The following is a 12,277-nucleotide window of genomic DNA, read 5'->3' on the forward strand; positions in this document are numbered from 1 at the left end:
AAGCACTGACTTTCTTGATTGAAATTAATGAGGTAGACAGTCTAAATGAAGGTTCTGCATGATCCATGGATTAGTAGAAACCAGAAGGGGAGAGTAGAGAAAGTAAAATTATGGTACTGTGCTATTTAAAGGAGTAGTTCATCTATATCTTGGAAACAGCATTATAGTAATCCTGTTTCAGAAAAGATATAGCAGAAGTGTGTCCAGGGTGGGTCACAGGGAAGAGTAATAACAACAACTAGCAGTATGAAACGCCTTACATTATAATACAGTGGTACCTCGGGTTAAGTACTTAATTTGTTCCGTAGGGTCCGTTCTTAACCTGAAACTGTTCTTAACCTGAAGCACTACTTTAGCTAATGGGGCCTCCACCGCGCCGCCGGAGCACAATTTCTGTTCTCATCCTGAAGCAAAGTTCTTAACCTGAAGCACTATTTCTGGGTTAGCAGAGTCTGTAACCTGAAGCGTATGTAACCTGAAGCATATGTAACCTGAGGTACCACTGTACCTGCTTCTCACAAGTTACATAATACTTTGGTATGAATACTTACAGAACATAACTGCTCTTCATCAGCTGTGAAAGGCACATCAGTGTTGCAAGCATAGACCTTCCCTTTTGAAACGCATGGAAAGAGATATGTAGCCCTTTCCCTATTCTTTTAATGCTTCAGCATATTGTAGCAGGGGTGGAAGCCTATTTCAAATGTGCGTAAACCTTTCATAGGTAATACAGTACACAAGGGCTTTGCACAAAAAAATCCATATTGTAGTGAATATTGTAGTGAAAAGTGACCCTAAGATTTATTAGGCTAAGAAATGAGGGGGTTTTAATTTAAGAACAGAATAGATAATTAGAAGGATGATTGAATCACATAAACTCATCTTAGGCTGCAATCCTATGCAATAAGTCCCACTGAACACAATGGGACTCACATCTGAGTAAAGATGCATGGGATTGAACTATAAGGTTCCAACAAAGGAGGGGCGGGAATAATGACATTTGTCAATTAACGTACCTAGAAGTCATCTGGTGAAATTAGCATTCAAAATCCAACAAACATAATTTATACATACATCTGATTAGTTTGTTTGTTTGTTTGCTTGCTTGCTTGTTTACTCTTCAAATCACCCAGTGGCTTGATTTTAATATTGGGGTGTTTGCCTGAAGTGGTAAGAAGGAAACATAGAAATTCCCACTGGTCCCTGTTGATCCTCCCAGATTTTAATCAGTATGTCATAAAACAAAACAGGACCTAGCCATGTGCACAGGAGGGGAAAATGTTTGTGTTGGAAGAGAAGAGAATGCCAATGCACACTACCTTTTGATAGAGCCAGTGTGGTGTAGTGGTTAAGAGCGATAGACTCGTAATCTGGGGAACTGGGTTCGCGTCCCCGCTCCTCCACATGCAGCTGCTGGGTGACCTTGGGCCAGTCACACTTCTTTGAAGTCTCTCAGCCCCACTCACCTCACAGAGTGTTTGTTGTGGGGGAGGAAGGGAAAGGAGAATGTTAGCCGCTTTGAGACTCCTTCGGGTAGTGATAAAGCAGGATATCAAATCCAAACTCTCCTTCTTCTTCTTTGATAGACTCTGAGCTGAGCACACACAAAAACTTTAATAGGTTTCTTAGCTCCACACTGTGAAATGCTTACTGAGATGGAGCAAATTTTATTAAAATTTTATTAAAATTTTATTAAAGAGCTACAGAAGTTCAACCATGAAGAGGCCATTCTATGTGTAGTTCTGTGCCTTGGAGGACTATATGGTTAATGAAGTTCCCCCTAGGCTATAAAGAAGGTGGCCATAGCAGCTGTAGTGTTTCATTGAGGGGGACCGTGGCATGCAGAAGCTCCCAGGTTTAATCCCTGGCATCTCCTAGTGGAGCTGGGAATGTGGGGTCTGAAATCTTGGAGACCCAGTTCCAGTCCATGGAGTCAATGCTGAGCTAGATGAAACATGGGCCTGGCTCATTATAAGGCAGCTTCCTATTTGAGATGTCTTGGATAGTTGACACACATCCATCAGGTGGGGTGCTAAAAACTGTTCCTGGACTGTACCCCCTCAGATGGGGTGCGGCATTGTATGGTCTAATGCTTCTTCGTGAAAACAAAACTGCATGCATATAGAATCCCAAAATAATCCCGGGAACTGTAGCTTGTTAACTGTAGGTGCTGAGACTTGTTAGGAGACCCCTCTTATCCTCACATATATTTCCCAGAGTTCACTGAGAAGAGGAATTGACCGTTAAAATACTCTAGAAGCGAATAGGGGTCTCCAAACAATTCTCAACACCTACAGTTAACAAGCTGCGGTTTGCAGGATTCTTTGAGGGGAAGCAATGGCTGTTAAAATGGTATCATAGTGCTTTAAATGCTGGGTACGAATGTGACCTTAGATAGCAGGGGAAAGAGTTTAAGCATAGCCCTTTCATATACTAGTTATTCATTTGCAGGGAATGCTTCCTTTTTTTATATAACCCCCCACATGCAGTCTGAAGTAGTGAGCTATCCAGGAGCAGTTTTATTGCCTCAGCTGCTGTTTGTGTGAAAAACCAATCCATTTCTATTGGAACCAGCTTGGAATTTATGACTATTTTGTGAGTGTTTAGCCAAAAAAAAAAAAAGCTCATCTGTTTCTAAGAGCTCTGGTGAGGCTGTACACACACAACAGTGCCCCAGGGAACTGTTACTGCTAGTATTAGCCATGGCTAAGAGCCACTCTGAAATTCAACCTGTCCCCATCGCCACCCCAAGCAGGAGAGGATTTTAGGTCTGGATGGGGGGCAACAACCACATAAAACATTTGCAAGGAGCAGTTGAGACACCAGAGCCAAATAGAAGGAACACTCATTAAACAAAGGGCTGCTTTGTTGGGTGGTCTGGTTATGTAATTTCGCAGTAATAAACAGAAGTTTCATTGAGAGGGAAGGACCTAACAGTACATAACTTTCTGGTTTTATCTACAAAGGAGGCTGGTCCATCTGAATGCAGCCTGCACATGTGAAGAACCTCATGAAATATTTCGAGATGGCAAAGAGCTTCTGGAGAAATGATGTTCAACTCATAATACATGGAAGCATTGTGAGTCAAACCAATGCCTATTCTGAACTAAGGTAATTACAACATGGCATCTACAGTGAGAATTAGTCCTGTGTTATTTAAAGCTGCTTCTATATGAAAGAATCCAGTTTGGATGATTTACTGTAATTCTAAGTTGGAAATGGCAGCAGTGCCTAAAGTAAGGACACAGAAGTTTCCCACAATTCTGTTTTCAGGGCTGTGGGGTTCATACTGAGCGTGCTAGATCTTGGTCATCAGTTTAGACTAAGGAAGATTAATAAGAGCATAGCCACAGTTAGCAAAAGCTGGTAATAGCAGCAATGTTTAAAAACCTGTGAATATAGAAAGGTCTTCGTATTGTACCAAAATGATAGCAATGTGAGCACCAGTGACCGTTCCTGAGGAAGGCCTTCCACTGGCAAGATGCCACCACTGAAAGGACCCTCTTCCTGGTCTCTCCCCACCTTCTGCTGCTGGGAGTGCCTGAAGAAGAGCCCCAGGTGTAGATCTCATTGTATGAATGGATGGTTATGAGTTACTGCAGTGCTGTTACCTTGCACAATAGGCCCAGTATAAATTGCTTGTCTGAAAGGGTCCAAAGATTGATGGCCTTCATAACTGACTGATGACTTCACAAGATTTCAGATATATCTGCCCCCCGCCCAAGCATCTGCAAGAGGCAGTGAATGCACTTTAAGACTGTGCGTGTACACATCTATAGACTGCAATTACATAACACGCTTAAATGGTAGCAAGACACATTGAACTCAGTAGGGCATATATGTGGATAAACATGTATACGACCCTAGAAAAGAGCTCCAACTGGCATATTCCCTGGGTGAGATTGCACAGTAAGACCTAAACATAAAGCATGCCAAGATTTCCACTATAATCATAAATATAGAGTATAATAGGAACTGAAAATTACTCAATTTTGCTTCTATAAGGGAATTGTGGAAAGGGATTACAGGTGGTGAGGATGTCATAAATGAATGCTATGCTAGAAATATCATAATTAATTCAATAATTGTTTTTTACTAAGTGCTTTCTGGAGCAATTGCTAAATTAAATAAGTCCCAAAGGAGCAGTAAGAGTTAGGAATGGCATTTATAAGAGAGACATGGAATGTAAATCTTGCAGGAGTTAAGAAATGTTTATATTTAATACAATTAATTCAAAAGTTTTCACAAGAAGCAACCACCCAGGAGTTTTCTAATATCAAGTCCTCCAGGGTTTCAATTGTTTTGCAACAAGTAGCAAGCTCTTATTAATTCCTTCAGCGGTTGTTTTATTAACTTGAACCAGAATGAACTCTACATGGCACTAATGCAGATATCATTAATACATATAATATCTGGAGTTATTATCTAGGGTAAAAAGCTATCGGGGACCAGACTAGTCACATTATTTTATCACCATTTTAAATTAGCTAATCAATAGTTCATGTGCATGTGTTTATACAGATTTGCTTTGGTACAGACTAGGGGGCTGACTACTTTCATAGTGTTTTCATGTCAATAATAACAGCAATAACCATACAAATGAACCATAACTCCCATTACACTGGTATCACAACTAGAAGCCCTTTACAAAAAAATCGAATACAAAAGCAGATGGCAATGACCAGACCCTCCCTGCTCCTCCCTCTTGCATCCAATTCTAAATTGATGTTTTAAAAATGTCTGCTGGGTGCCTGAAAATTAATCTCATTTAAAAATTAATTTTGAGACAGTGAAGGCCTCTAGGCTCTGTAACATTTCTAATGGCATCATCTAGTGTACCCGCATGCCCTTCTTCCTGGAATTGGAATAGCACTGAGAAGCACAATTTCTAACACTTCTGACTTGTGCTGCTTCCTGGAAATGGTGGCAGTAAGGATCTGGTTCAAGCCAGGTTGCCTACAGAGTACACATGACAGGTATCAGATATCCCCATTCAATTTATACTATATTCAAGGCTAATATACATAATGAGAAGTATAGTTTCCATTATGCTACCCAAGAGCGGACCGCAAGAAGGGGCTTGGGCATTTAGTTTTCATTTACCCATTTCAACTATTTGTACTGTATACCGCTTATTCAGCCATCTCTAAGCAGGGCACAAGAGACAGAAAACCATAAAATCAGAGTTCAATTAAGAAGCCCAGTAGAATTTTTTATTACTAACTACAGAAGTTCAACAGGGAAGGGGCTACCTGACCTCAACTGGAAAGGAATTCCACAAAATTGGGGCCACAGTAACGAAGACACAGCTCCTCGCAGATACAAGCCCTGTGTCCAAGCCACAGGGGACCACTAACAGTGACTCCCCAAAGACCTCAGGCATAAAGCAGGGATCAAAGGGATCAGGTGCTCCCTGAAGTATCCTGGACACAATCTGTGATTTTTTTAAATTAATAGAAGAACCATGAACCTGGTCTGATAGCATATGGGCATCTAGTGCAAGCCTGCTGTCACTAGGGCCAGTGTAGCTTACTGGATGGAGGGACCAGGAAATGGGGAGGTCAGTGGGGAGGGTGTGGTGTTCCCACTTATGTTCCCATTCTGAGCAACCTCCCTACTATCTCCCCTTCCTGGTAACCCACAGTGATGGCAGTGCCAGGAGGCCTGGTAAATGGCAGGGCACCTCCACCCTAGGGGCTCCTAAATCTAACCCACCAACACTGCAAATTCATAAGAAAATCTTAGGCACTCCTGCAGCCTTTCTATTACAAATGAAACCATCTCTTCCATGACTTCCCATCACCAAGTACAGAGCAAGGACATAGAAAGTGGGACATAGGAAGGCCCCTTAGAATCACAGAATTGTAGAGTTGGAAGAGATCCTGAGGGTCATCTATTCCAACCCTTTGCAATGCTGGAATTTCAGCTAAAGGTCTGGCTTCATAAAGACTCGATCAGTCCCATTTCAGAGTTTGCATGCTGGACCCAGGCTTTGCAAAGGAGGGAGGAAAAGTGACATGCACAATATGATAAGCAATTTGCTTTGCATATGATGTGTCAGACATGTGATGAAAACTACAAACGATTTCAAAGTACTATGCTGTCCAGCAAAACACTATAGATTGCTAATCTCCTCTTTTTTCACACATACATTTTTTAGGAATTCAAATGTAACAAATACATCCAATTTTAGCCCGCTTAGTCAATCTTTGTGGTATACTAACAGCCTGTTATGAAAGTACAGTGTTTTCATTACCGATACTGTAATGGAACACTGAGTTCCTGATCAAGAATGACAACAAAATGGCTGAGTAAAATTTAATTTGTACATTTCTAGAATTGTGAAGGTTGTTTGGTGTGTTTTTTTACTTACATGGAGTTAATTTGCTCTTCTGCATCAAATACTTTATTTTTTTGTCTCTAATCCTACTCCCCGCAAAACATTTAGTCCAAGGAAAATTATAGACGTGGACTGAAATCCTGCACAGTGTTAAACTGCTTCAAAATCCCATTGAAATAAGTGAGATAAGTGGAATAAGTCATGGAACGTTTTGAAGGATTGTGGCAGAATCATGAAATGATTCATCAGGGAGGGTTTGGGGGGTAGGAAACAAAATCTCTTGTTTCCTTTTCTTCTCACTTGGGTGGTGTGGGGGGAAACCAATCCTTGTGTGCATATACCAGCCTCTGTGTGCACTGGTGTAGTGGGTATACTGCTGTGCCTCCACAGAACGAAGTCACTCCATCATTTTCAGTGGCAGTGTCAGCTACGGAGGTGGATGAGGCAAAAAGCCGAGAGAAGGATACAGAGGAAAACAAAGAGAAAGAGCTGAGATCCAAGTGAGGGGTTTGTCAAGTTGACAGCAGGAAGGGAAGGAAATGTTAGAAAGGGCAGGCAAAAGGAGCTCAGGATAAATAAACTAGAGGAAGGAAGAGAAGACAGTTTGGCAGGAGATGCTGGAAATGAATTTCTGAGGACAGAAAGTCAAGGCCAAAGACTGTCAAAGAAATGAGCCCATCTAAGGAGACTCGGAGTCTGAGAGCTTGCCCCCCCCCTTACTGCCCAAAGTACTGTTGTATTTAATTAGGAAAGGCCTTCCTTTGTTGCATTCTGAGTAATCTCCCCGGAGAAAATGATGCATCCTTTAAAAATGTATCTTGAAATATCCCACACCATGATTCAACCCACTTCTGCCCAGTTCACCCTGAAGGTCCTGTGCTTTAAAAACCCTTCTTTTGCGCCTGCCACAGATGTCGGTCCACAGGGGAGGGACTCCAGGACAACCAGGCTATCTGCAGAGATAAGGACATCGTTTATTATATTATGTCACACTCTTCCCGTTAAGAAAAGAATTCATTATACAATTGTTATGAAAGTGCCCACTTTTAAATAGGTTCCATTGGTTTTCATGGATTTGATCCTATGTTGAACATGAGTTCAAAAAGCAATTTGGCTTCATAGCAAGGGGCCTGGTGCTTAGTGTTTGAGCTCAGTAAAGTGTTGCAGTAAGGCTGGTTATAAAATTAAGTGGGGGATTGGTGAGGTCAAAACTGTTGCCCCTTTTGCCTTCTACCTTCTTTGAGATTGTTGCCCAAAAGCTCTCACATGAGTTCTGGTTAATGCATCATACGTCATACATAGGGATCGGGGGTGGGGGGCGGATATGATTCAGTTCACTCACACTTTATGAAACACTATGAGAGCCAAAATTCAGCCATCCTCTGAAATCTGCATGGATCCAAAGTTCACCATGTAGTTCTCTAAGTAAGAAATGTTTACAAAATGCATTATGTTAGGAGAAAGTGTGCATAAAAATGAATATATTAGTGAAAGTAATATGCAAAAATGCATTATATTAGGAGCAATCATTTGCAAAAAACATGTACAATAGTCAAAACTGGACACAAATGTGTGTTTATTAGGAGAAATTGACACTAAAATGCTGAAGTATTTTCATGAGGATTTCTCTTTTTAAAAATGCAAATTGCTGTAGAAATATAGAGAACTGAATTTTAGATTGAAAAAATGAGAAATGGAGCAAACCAAAATTGACAGAAGTTTCCATCCCTAGTCATACTGCAAGGGAGCATTGCTGAATGATGCCATCTTTCTTGACTTTTGATCAGTTCATGATGGATATTTTTATTCTGATGTGGGTAAGATCAACAGCTATGGGCAAGGGGCTTCACTGGCTATATGAAATCTGCTTGCTTACCTGAGTTTCTATTATTATTTGCTTTGTTTTCCACTTCAAGACAAGTTTTACTTTAATAAGGCAGTGCCAATGGATTGTTCCATATTTTGTGCAACTAAGAGTTTAGTCCATTCCCAGATTAGGCACCAAGGAAATGAGTAGGACCTGATTTATTTTACCATTATTTGGGTCATTTCCTTTTTGTAGAAAAGGCAGCCCTGGGCAACATTGATGAATCATGTCTGCCTTTATTTATTTAGCATCTGAATTGGATGTCTCTTTGTCTTCTGATGTGACGAAGGAGCCTGCCACTTCATTAACTTTTGGGGGAATTCAATTAAATACACAGTAATTCTTGTTTCTAACCTGCTTGATGACAGGCTACAGGAGTTTAAGGATGGGGTTAGGATATTTTGGATTTTTTAAAAAAAAACCATGCATTTGGATCTTCTTAGCTTGGCTTGTCACATGATGGTTCCACATAAAAATTCCCCCATTCTTCTCCAGGTGTGCATGTTCTCATCTTTTTTTATTAGTATGTTGATAGCTCATCACCTGATACAAATAGAATTCAATGATTGCTAGGAGACTGGCAAAAAGGATCTGGTGATACCTGCAACAGTAATTTCCGAAATCTGACCACCTTTATCCAGTTATTATTAAAGGATACAAAACCTATTTCTCCATCACTGGAGTGTTGAATAATAGGGAACTTTTTTGATTTCTGAAATATACCAGCTCTTTGCTACCCATCCTCTCTGAGCAGTTATAGTATTCAACTCCAATGTCTTTCAAAAATGATTTGAGCTTTCCCTAACTGACTTGCTATGAACTCCCAATCTTTTGTCCTTATTTCATGTAAATACGCTACTATTGTAGATTCCCATCATTTGGTTAGGCTGCCTGCTGAAGCATCATATGACCTACACATTTGATCCCAATTTTTGAGGGATTATGACAGGGTTTCATTGTGGAGGGAGGTTAAGTTTATGAAAGCTTCTCTGATCTCTAGGAGCACCTTCTCACAAAAGAGACAAATTGCTTACTAAATGAGCATGATGAGAGATTGCCACATAGATACGTTCAGGACCTAATAATGTGATCAAAATTTCAAATCCAAAATGAAAGAAAGAACTAATGCTGGAAGGATTGCAACCTTCAATTAACTGCTTAGATTAACTGTTCACAAATAAGTCCCTGAAAACACTTTTGATCAGCTGACTCAGGCAGCAGATTTATATACATATATATATATATATATATATATATATATATATATATATATATATGCAGGTTTTGGTGTCCTCGGGTGTCTTCCCGTGTAAAAGTTGGGGTGTCTAGGCGACGTTTCGACGAGGTCTCACTCGTCATCTTCAGGCTGGTGCTTTCGGCTTCTTGTTACTGGAACATATATATATATGCTTTCGTAGATTTTCACGGGTACAGGAATGCAGGTTTTGGTGTCCTCGGGTGTCTTCCCGTGTAAAAGTTGGGGTGTCTAGGCGACGTTTCGACGAGGTCTCACTCGTCATCTTCAGGCTGGTGCTTTCGGCTTCTTGTTACTGGAACAGAGCAGGATCTCAGTGTTTGAGTTCCTATAAATACTGTTGAGGGGGTGTGGTGTATAGCCTCCAATGTTCTGGGCAGAGAGGAAGTTCCCAGGCTAGTGTGCCTTTTCTTCTTTTGTTCCTTAATTACTTGAGGGATATCTTGAGTGATTTCTTGAGTGATATCCTGAGTACCACTTAGGTGGGTCATTAGGTGTGGATTAGTTGCTAAAGTCTTTGTGTCTTGACCTCTTGAACTTTGTGAAGAGTTTTTCTGAGAAGATGGCTGTACTGCACTTAGTTGTGCTCTGGCTTGGCTTCGTGTATAGGGGCGAGCTGTGGTTTTGTGGCCTGTGTCAGCCAGATCTGTGTAGGGATTGCAGGGGGGTGCAGCATCCGGAGGTGCCACCATGGTTTGGCTACACCCGAGGACACCAAAACCTGCACATATATATATATATATATATATATATATATATATATATATATATATATATATATATATATATATATTAATACAAGTACTTAACAGATAACTTCAGGCAGCAATCACCATCTTTTTTTAAAAAAAACATTCTGTCTCCTCTCTTCCATAGGAGGTAAATCTTTCTTCTAAGGCAACCTTTCTCGACCTGTGGGTCCCCAGATGTTGTTGAACAACAACTCCCATCACCCCTAGCTAGCAAGGCCAGAGCTCAGGGATGATGGGAGTTGTAGTCCAACAACATCTGGGGCCCCACAGGTTGAGAACCACTGTCAGCTGTAACCAGTGGCGTAGAGTGGGGGACTACAAGGGTGGTTGCCTTGGGTGCATAATGTTAAGGGTGCAAAATTTCAACAGCCAGTGCTGCCTCAATACAGCTGCCCCCTTCCGTTGCTGGGCTCTGTTGAAAATGGCTTCTCCTTGCGAACCAGGAAGTGACCTCTCCGGACAATAGAACAACTCTTCTTTTCTGATCTCTATGGCTGCAGTCTCTTGGGAGACACGTATGCCTTTAGGCAGTTGAAAGTGCATATATACTACGTCCATTTCCCTCTCTCCCACCCATCACCTTCTGTGCAGACTCAGGTGCTGGCAGCCCATGCTGCACCACTGGCTATAACTGTTATATGCACCAGGCAAACACATAACAAAGCCTTTTCTTTCAGAAACTTATTTTATCAACATGCATATTAAAAAATATATTTAAAACTAAAACATGTATATTCACAGAAATATAGGAAGCTGTCTTACCCTGAGTCAGAACAATTGTTCCATCTAGCTCAGTACTCTCTACACAATTGGCAGCAGCTCTCCAGGATTTCAGACTAGCCCAGTTTGGAGATGTTGGGGATTAAACCTTGGGACTTCTGAATGCTAAAGAGCTGCTCTACCACTCAGCCATGACCCTTTCCAGGAACCCAACTCAAGACGGAAATAAAATAATGATTAAAAATTCACATGAATGTGATTTCTACTGCATTTTGAAGAAATCCAAAGATGGCATCGCAAAGACTGGGTTGGAAATGATAATAATAGTAATAATAAACCATTTATTTTGCACATCCTATCATTGCCACTGCCAACCTAGAAGTTTGAAAGCACGTCAAAGTGCAAGTAGATAACTAGGTACCGCTCCGGCGGGAAGGTAAACGGTGTTTCCGTGCGCTGCTCTGGTTCGCCAGAAGCAGCTTCGTCATGCTGGCCACATGACCCGGAAGCTGTACGACGGCTCCCTTGGCCAATAAAGCGAGATGAGCGCCGCAACCCCAGAGTCGTTCACGACTGGACCTAACAGTCAGGGGTCCCTTTACCTTTACCATTGCCACAAGTGAGCCATTTTTTCTTAGCTTCAGCCTCTCTTCTGGTTTGTGCAAATAATGGTACTGTCCTATTATGGAGATAACAATACTGTCCTATTTGAGTGCCTTAGGCGATAAGAGGCTGAGATCTGGCCTCTACCCTTTTGAGAGTATGAAGTCCTTCACATAGATTATCTCAAAAATATATGTACATAGAAACGAAGGTTAGGTAGACAGCAAATTGCTGAACTTTTAACCCATCTTTGCATTTTGCCTCCATCCTCTTTTGACAGGCATCAAAGGCAGTGATGCTAGAAAAACATTCTGTCTAAAACTTATCACCAGTCATACTTGGAGACATGATTAATTTGCTTTAAGTGGTTGCTTAATAGCTCCATAATTATTAAGGACCCTCAATTTTTCTATTATGCATGTAGACAATTTTGACATTTTCTCAGCTTTGAGTGAGCTGTTTACAATGGTACATTAAACAAATACCTTTGCTGTGCAATTTAGGCTTCAATCCAAAGTTTGCTTACTGGGTAGCGCCATTGAAATCAATAGGATTTTCATCTGTTTGAGATACAGTGCCACTGACATAATTAAAACTGAAAAGCAGACAACTTTCAGACATTGCATCATACTTCAGAAAATTGCCAAGTAATTAATGCTTGATCTGGTTGGAATTGTTTGGGGGGAAATTCTGAATGTTGTCATGTCTAAGCTACAAATCAGTACAGATGGTAGTTTACA

At 41.0% G+C, this 12,277-nt stretch overlaps 1 long non-coding RNA gene across 1 annotated transcript; it reads right to left on the reverse strand.

Annotated features, from left to right (window-relative positions):
- Nucleotides 1-560: 560 nt before the first annotated feature.
- LOC309367599 lies at nt 561-7,767 on the reverse strand. Its single transcript, XR_014167249.1, has 4 exons — nt 7,683-7,767; nt 7,205-7,293; nt 3,612-3,728; nt 561-694 (listed from the first exon to the last, which is right to left on the reverse strand). It is a non-coding gene; the product is annotated as an uncharacterized lncRNA (long non-coding RNA).
- Nucleotides 7,768-12,277: the final 4,510 nt, after the last annotated feature.

The sequence above is a fragment of the Podarcis melisellensis genome, assembly GCF_964234715.1.
Source record: "Podarcis melisellensis genome assembly, chromosome: 3".
NCBI lineage: Eukaryota > Metazoa > Chordata > Lepidosauria > Squamata > Lacertidae > Podarcis > Podarcis melisellensis.